Source organism: Pecten maximus, chromosome 19, assembly GCF_902652985.1.
Source record: "Pecten maximus chromosome 19, xPecMax1.1, whole genome shotgun sequence".
Lineage (NCBI taxonomy): Eukaryota > Metazoa > Mollusca > Bivalvia > Pectinida > Pectinidae > Pecten > Pecten maximus.
In genome coordinates, this window is record NC_047033.1 from 6,380,818 (window position 1) to 6,390,530 (window position 9,713).

Genomic DNA, 9,713 nt, shown 5'->3' on the forward strand with positions numbered 1-9,713 from the left:
GATGACATTTCATTTGAAATGCAAATAGTCAGCAACATGAAGGCAAATTATTGCATAACACGACTTTACACTAAAAAATCTCGTGATATATAATTATTCCATAACTAAGCCCGTTTCACAACTGATTATGGCGTATTAACTGGCCTCCCGTTACAGTTTCTCGGTATATAGTGGACCAGATAGTCATCGACCACCAAACAAAACACTTTGCGACAAAATGGTTTAGTTACTTTCTGCAATCGTAGTCATTTGAATGAAACGGTCGCAATATCTAACGTATGCTTAAGCTTCAAGTTTCCCTTTCCCGATACAATCTTAAGTAAACCAGTCGGTGTCATTCGATCGGTTCAAAATATTAAAACAAATAAATACATTATAATAATTCTTTTTACCTATATTATAATTTATATTCTAAACGCAAAAATCTAAAAATCCATTTAGGAACACTTGTCTCTTGTCGGTAAACTAATACGAAGATAACATGTTAACACATGGGAAATACAAACATCGCTTATATCTTTTAACATTACTATACACAAAAATACTATACCTACAAAGTCCAGGAAAGGATCGTTTTTTGAGCGAAGTCATATGTTCCATCTAATTTGTTTAGTAGAAACATTTAATTTGCAAATATACTGAAATATATATTGAAGTCGGTAAACTAAAATAGGTAATAATAATATCTTCGTTACGAACGATCGTTTGTCGCGTAAACATTCAGATGACATAATTTAGTTGTTTCGTTGAGAGAGTTTGGTGCATTTGTAGGTAAATAAATTATTTGATAGACATGTTCTCCAATGAGTGATGGTTGTTGATCATGTTTATTTAACTGGAGATGAATAATTGTCATCTTTAAAAAAGACACGAGCTTTAAAGTTTGAAAATTAACTAACCCGAGCTAGACAAATATGATAAACAATCGTCACTTTTTTGGGAACTTCTTTATATCAGCATAATTAATACACTCCATATTTATATCTCGGAAGAAACAAATTTGTTTCTGCACTTCTGGTAATATTAGCCTATTGCTTAAAATATTAAGGCAAAGTCTGAAATAAAAACTATCATTACGGTATTCATTATACTGATTAACAAATGAAATGGGTGTATGTACAGTGCGTTGTCAATATATTGTGACCAGGTGAAGTATCCTTATCAAGTTCAGGTTATGATATTCAAATGTAATCGAATTAATTAAGATGATGTGCACCAAGCATCGGAGTGTACAAAGAAACACCATATGGCCAGACATGTTGTTAGAGTACGTATGCGATTTTAATTCGGTAGCGGATAATATTCAAAACTCTAAACTCTAAAATTGTTGTCAAATCTAATACACATTTATCCTGCTCCTATTTTTTTCATTTCTTTTTTTTTTTTTTATTTATTTATTTTGTAAATAACAGAGTATGTTGGAAATCCAATTTTTGGCAATGAAGAGATACGAATTACCGTTCACACATTAAAACACGCGTATTACACATAAATGTCCAGATGCATCTTTCGATTGATAGTTCTTGGTAGCCCTGAATTTTATAAAACTTCTGAAACGTGGGCACGATGTATTTTGAATGAAAAAAACAACGGCGTATATTCTTCGTGAACGAAAATGCTGTCTTTCATCGAGATATTGTCCGTCAATGCATTGTTCCAAGGAATTTGAAATGTGTCAATATTACTAGTATATATGATACTTATAACGAAAGATTTGCTTTCAACAGAAAGCTGAATAATTAGAGAAAAAAGCATGATAGTAGTTCAGTACAGATTTAGAGATCGGATAATCAATTGAGATTCCGATTAAAAGGATTGTTAATGTCCTCCCACTAGTTATTGTTAGTCAAAGACAACTTCAAAACGGGAAATGCATAACGATATCACATTGAGGATTAAGAATATTTTATAATTCTGCACGAGTACGGTTTTTATGATTGTGAAATCTTGTGTGATATGAAGTCGTGGGTGTTCGGTGCGAGTTAATTTGCATAGTGGTTCGATCGTCGCCACCGCAGTTTTTATTTGAGAATGTAACATAACATGAATTTGACATTTGCATGCGCATGTCTTGAATAAAGCAGATGACGCCTACATGTACTTGTGTGGAACATGGGTAACTGTGAAGTACGAAACGAAATCAAAACGGAACGAAACGAAACGAAATCAAACGAAAAGAAATCAAACGAAATCAAACGAAACGAAAAATGAAAACATTGAAAATGCTTAAAAATACATGTATATATATATATATATATTAGACTTTACAAAGGCCAAAGCGTCCCATTATCATCGGTGTTAAAACAACACACAGGAAAGAATGAATTTAACGTAATATTCATTCATTTTTTTTAAATATAAAATAACACTACAATTTATAGGCGTGCAAATCGCGTAGTGTTTTGGTTCACGCTCGATCTAAATCACGTGACAGAGGTGATTATAAGCAACTCCTTTTATGGTAGGAAAGCCAGGTGTGTATCTTATCGTGAAAAGTTAAGAGTTCCGGGTAAATTGCTGGACTTGAAAGGCGCGATTCATATAAAAACGCCGGATTAACGGACTGTTCCCGTATTGCTGGTGGCGGGAAAGTAGACAGAATCAATGCATCAGAGGACGACCCTATTTCTCTAATTTTGATGAACTGTCAATAATTCTGGATATGTTTTAGACAATATTTAAGTACTGGATTAGTAAAGTGGATTTCATATGGTGGAAAAAGAAATCTATTTTTTTTTCAGCTTTGCTCGGAGAATTTCGTAAGACCAACTTGTTCTTGCTTAAATAACGTACTTTTTTGTAGCTGAACGGTGAACAACGTTAACTTGTAAGAGTAACGTCCTTTCATTTCGAAAGTAAATCTAGTTGGCTATCAGTGATTTGTAATTAGTAGGTGGGTAAGAAATAGTGTATATAGTTTATTATTATGGATTTATTGGTAAGAAGATATTTTACCAGTATATGTGATTATTTTTGGTAGAATCACATCTTCTCCCGTCATCTTCGCTAAGGTAAGCGTAACTGCAACTAAACAGTGCTAGGTTGTGACCCAATCGAATCTGGGGTTCTATACTGTTCCCATTCTACTCAATTCCCTCTCTATTCTCGTCCGCTGAAAGACCAAAAGACCGTAATAGCGGACTGAAAAATCCCGTTAAATAGATAAATAGATATATTCTGAATAAACTTATTTCATATTTAAAGAATTGAACGAATATTGCGATACTTTTTGCCAGGTTCCATAATTTTGTTTTATTTTAAAAGAGCTACATATACAAGAATGTCCTCATACATGAGGGCGAACATTCGCCATGCATGCTTCTTTCTTCCTATTACGATCAATTTATTCCTGTGTGTTGTTTTTACACCGTTGGGAAAGGGACACTTAGACCTTTGTAAACTCTAAAATTTTCTATTAATTTATTTATTTCAATGTTTTTATTTTTCATTTCGTTTGATTTCGTTTCGTTTCTTTTGATTTCGTTTCGTTTCGTTTTGCTTTGCTTTCGTTTCGCTCTTTAGAGATTTTATTTTCTATGTATAATGGCCTCATGAGTCTCTTTGCAAATCTGACAAAACAATGAGTTTCTTGCTCACGGCTGACCCGAACATGTTGTAATTTGTCGCCTTTATTCATGGAATCATTTCCTCTTAGATCCGAGTGTAGCCAGACGGCACAAACAAACTGTCTGTATATTTCACATTTGAAATGAAGATGAAATATTTATAAATATTTCCGAAACGAATGTTTTCAACATGACGGAATCAACAAAGTCAGCTGTGAATTAATTAAAGGACTTCTTGAAGGTCGATTTTTTCGTTATTATTTACTATCTATTGTTCTTGCTTGACATATAATGATTACTCGTCGGGTGAACAATATCCATGGCAATGCTAGGGCAATATATGTATGAAACTAACTGTAAAGGCTTACATGTCAAAATTTAAATTTAAATGTAAAAACGTGTGGCTGAGCCACATTGATGACCTAGTCATTATGACTATAATTACAGCAATACTTACATAAGAGATCCATTATGTGCTGTTGTCTTTCCTGTGAACTTATCCTGATCATACGAGATCCATGATGACGACAAAACGTGGCCGCTTCATCCGGTTTCAACAGGATATTGTCTACCAAGCGATAACACCAGTCAAGGGTTTCGTTGTATACGTAACCACAATGAGAGGGACAGCCACCTGCGTTTTTTGAAGAATTGATTTTGAAAAAGACTGTACTTAAGATCGATAATATTTTCTAATGTTTGCAAGCAGACAGGTTTAAGTCAAGTTATCATTTGTTCTGTTATAGTTTCTGGTATATAAGTAGATCTGCCTTGGTATAAACATGTACTCATTTACATTTTTCAGTCAGATCCGTAATTATTAGGAACCCTTTTATACATACTAATATGGCACTTTGTTATTATCAAAATTATTCGAATTGTCAATCGGAACACCACAGAACACATGTATGGTGTAAAGCGATGTTTAATAAACTGGCCTGTGTTGTGATGTCATTTGAATCTCAACTGACAAGCAAGAAGATGATGAAAGAAAAATATTGCTTTCATTAATGCTTTACACTATTACGTACATCAATGCTTTCCATTAATCTTTTCATTAATCCTTCACATTATTATTTACGTCAATCCTTTACATTATAACTGATATTAATCCTTTACATTATTACTGATATTAATCCTTTACATTATTACTGATATTAATCCTTTACATTATTACTAATATTAATCCTTTACATTATTACTGATATTAATCCTTTACATTATTACTGATATTAATCCTTTACATTATTACTAATATTAATCCTTTACATTATTACTAATATTAATCCTTTACATTATTACTAATATTAATCCTTTACATTATTACTAATATTAATATTTTACATTATTACTGATATTAATCCTTTACATTATTACTGATATTAATAATTTACATTATTACTGATATTAATAATTTACATTATTACTGATATTAATCCTTTGCATTATTACTAATATTAATCCTTTACATTATTACTAATATTAATATTTTACATTATTACTGATATTAATCCTTTACATTATTACTGATATTAATCCTTTACATTATTACTAATATTAATCCTTTATATTATTACTAATATTAATCCTTTACATTATTACTAATATTAATCCTTTACATTATTACTAATATTAATATTTTACATTATTACTGATATTAATCCTTTACATTATTACTGATATTAATAATTTACATTATTACTGATATTAATCCTTTACATTATTACTGATATTAATAATTTACATTATCACTAATATTAATCCTTTACATTGTTACTAACATTAATCATTTTCAGCATTTTATCTTGCTAATCTCGATATATAAGAAAACATACCAAGATACATCTATATCACATTTCTATAGCTTATAGATCGACATACAATACAAGCCTTGCTAGTCAATTTTAAAGATGTTACAAACAAATGGAGGGAATACAATATGTAATGGTCTATATAAGAATGTGTTCTATATTACCCAAACATTCTTAATGTTTCCGTTTTTAGGGGTCAATACAGTAAGTAATATATGTTGTTCGAAATTTGTGTAAACGCAATTTTTGTCAGTAAAATTGGATTATATATAGGTTTTGGATTAATATTACGCTTTCTAATTTATTCATTATTAAATTATTTTTTTTTCGAAATTATAACCTGTAAGTTTATAGACCGACCTGCTCCTACCGTCAACTTACAATTAGTCACAATTCTAATAGTAATTATTTATAACGATCTCTGTGGTAAAATAATGCTTAAGCAGGTTGTATATCTCATGTCATGGCATACAATTCCTCTCTAATCTTTTTCTTCTGGTCTTTTCATCTCTCCTCTTTCCGAATTTCACCATTTTTCATTTATTCAAATATTACATTGCTCACTTATGTATTCTCACACTTGCTGTCGTTTACTTAATGTTTCATAAAAGGAAACGGATTAATATAAGTCTTATACTTGTTTCCGAATCCTATTCACATTATGATTGTATGAATGCGTATTATATATGTATGAATTGAATGAATAAAATAAAGTTTATATTAAATAATGCTTAAATTTATTAAAAGTTACCTGCGCAAATCTTGTACGACTTCCACCCATATTCACCAACAATCACCTCAGCATTGCTGTTGCTTATCAAGAAAGGATAGATATGACATATCCCTTTCACGCTATGATACGACATAGATTTGCATCTAAAGCTGGTGGCGCATTCTATCGCACACTGTAAGACGCTAGCTGTCATAACCACGGAACCCGAATGCTCATCTACTCGTAAATGTTCAACTTCGGTCATTTCTATTATCCTTGCAGTAATTAACTCCTCACAGGAACAAAATCTGTACAAAACGCAAACGTAAATCAGGTGGATTATCATTATCCTCCAAATTAAAACTTCATACAAAGCACATCTACGACACTGCCAACCGCTGGCCACTACCATTTACAACTGAAAAATGAAACATTCCTAAACCAGTTAAGTACTTGTGTGACTAATGTCAATATTCTCTTTGTTCTATAGAAGTTTGTCATGTAGAAGACTTCTTCATGACATAAATTGTATGCCGTGCTGTTCCACCGACCATATAACCACATGTCTGATTAACTTCAAAATTAATATGGTCAAATGCACACGTCGTATCACTAAAACATCCATCACAATAAAAGTTGTATTTAAACTGAATCAAGCGTATATGATTCGAGTTTCTGTGAAGCGAACATTCCAACTGTTCTTTGTGTGCTTTTTTCATAACGATTGATCTTTGTAGATATGTTCTGATTGTCTTTTCGCATACATTTGTGTCTTCATGTAACAGAAAGTTGTAAGCGCCAACTTAATCACCAGGATATCAATGGATTTCTCGTATCATAGATGTATGTCTTATTTAACACCAATTGATTTATTCGCTGACGCAGTTGATATTCAGTCAATGTTTCATTTTCCGATCGGACATGAAAAGGTAACTGATCGATGGATCTAGTGCTTTGATTCTTAGGTTCAAAAAGGTAAAAAAAATATGTCTGACAAGACATACGAAAATAAGAATAATGTATCAGTGGACAAAAATGTGGTTTGGTTTGGTTTATTTTGTTTAATGGCATATATTAACAGCCAGGGTCATTAAAGGACGTGCCTGGTTTTTGATGTGGAGGAAAGCCGAAGTGCCCGGAGAAAAACCGCCGGTCTACGGTCAGTACCTGGCAATTGCAACACGAGCTCGCGACCCAGAGGTGGAGGGCTAGTGATAAAGCAACAGGACATCTTAACCACTCGGCCACCGCGGTCTCATGGACAAACAAGTCTATGAAGATTTCAAAACATAATTTTCTTTTCATCGAGATTAATTAACCCGTAAAAATTAATAGAAAGCGATATTTAACCTTTTATAACTTATCGGATCTATTGAAATCATTTGATTTATAATATTGAGTTGATTTTATTCTAATTAATTATCAGAAACAATCAGCATGATAAAAAAAATGGCAAACATCTAGATCTTCTAGATTCTCTGTCGTAGTTGTGAAATCTATAGAAAATTAATTAATATCCTGTATAAGAAAGCCTTTGAAAAATGGCCAATGTCTTAAGATTAGAGAGACACAGTTCCATTTCAAATACATCAAAATGTTTAATACGCATCCAGAAACGATTACTAACTGGATGTGAATTCGGACATGCGATTTGAAACATACATCGAATTTATTAGAAGGTAATTTGTTTTTCACGAATGGATTAGCTGGTGACTAGGATTGACTTCCTACAAACTCAGGAGTTGTTATTTGACTTAAAACATAAGTGGGATTTTGCAGTTATAACTATTAATGATCAATAACACTTGTAATATTTTATTGGCCTGTATGTTTTCTTCGTAATAGATCTAAATATGTAATTGTGATACGTCTTTTGATTTATCACAAATCCTATCGATTGTACATGTAAATGAACTTATTGACGGAAGCTTACGACCGAGGGTATTTTTCAAGAGAACGATCGTTATTTTAAGCGCAGCAATCCTTGATTATAGTTAATAAAATGAATGAAATGCCGTATATCTTTACATTGATATTCACTATGTTAAGTTGATGTTATTAGCTCAGTATTGCATTTGTTCTATCCTTTCAAACGAAAAAATAAAAAAAATTACGTTACAATAGTATATTGAAATGACATGTGTTCAATTTAAAAATCACATCACCACGTTCAAGGATTGTATAAAAATATATACCAAAAATATTAGCACCTTTCAAGACAAAGGATCAAGTCCGTTTGGGGGTGAAATCGGCCCCAGATTTCATAAAAATTAAAATTTAGTATTTTAACCATGTGTTGTTGTTTTTACTTTCTAAAGTATGTAATCTTTTTCGTAATTAATCCTTTTGTGATTATTATTCGTCGAAAGAGGAATTTTCGCGTCCTTAGTTTCCATAGGAACCAGCGATTTTCTGAAAATCAGCTGCTTTGCAGACCTATAACTGCTGTTTTATTGTGGGCCGCAGGTGTGCCCTTTTATCAAACTTTGAAAAATAATATATCATGCTGTAATTATTTGATGGTATCAGTTTGGTAGAAGGGCACGCCTGCGGCCACATCGTTTTTTCACTTTTTGTGTAAAAAATACGATGCGGACGGTACTCGGGGTAATTATAATACCATGATCGGTTTACTAGAAATCCGGACTGTAAAACAGAAAATAATATATTATTATTTATATACATGTCAGATATGAAAAAATATTAAGAATATTGTTTTCACAATCATAAAAACCAATTTCCATGCACAAATAAACTATATAACGCATGTAGGCAATTAAATGAATTGTATAAATTTCGTGGCTAGTCCGGATATTCTGAAATCATTCCGGCTTCAAATTATTAGACAGAGCTTGTCGTTTGTTTACATATTGACGATGAAGTTTTGACGTGTGCTTTCGCTTGTCTGTCTACGATCTTCTCCACGTTTACGTATATACCAACAATGAAAATGAGCTGATTTAGCAGATGTGAAGCAGGGTGCAGGTATGTTCTTATTTTGTGTTTGTAGTAACCTGAGTTACAGACTTCGTGCGAAGGAAGACTTGGACAGGAGAAGGCTCACCGTGAGGGGCCGGCCTGTTCAGGTTGTTTATGATCGTAGTAGCTACTGTAGCCTATTATCAGTCACATATACAAACAAACGATATGCCGTAAAGAAATACTTAGTAATACTTATAAAAACATTTAGCTGAAAAGTTTGATAAGTTAACGAAAATGTGTCGTCTGCCCGCAGTCAGATCATTTCAATCACTGACACTAACAAACGGCAAACTTCTTCCTCGATCCCGACTTTGTAAAACATCTCAAGTTACTGAAATATATGTATTTCCATACCCTTTACTATGAAGAAAACACACAGCATATTTGTGAAAAAGAAAACTCTCCAAAATAAAAACTTGGGATTAGATTAAGTAAAACATATTTCTTCGAAACCGGAAGTTAGTCAGTGTAGCACATTGGTGTACGAGTCGGCTAGCTATAGCAAAGGTCTTAAGTTCGATGTCGGTTGAATGTGTCCTTTTTTTATTTTTACTATAATTTTTTTTTTTATCTTTTCAATGTTTTGATTAAATTATTCATTCAAGTAAAATAGACAGAAAAAAAAAGTGGAGAATCTACTTT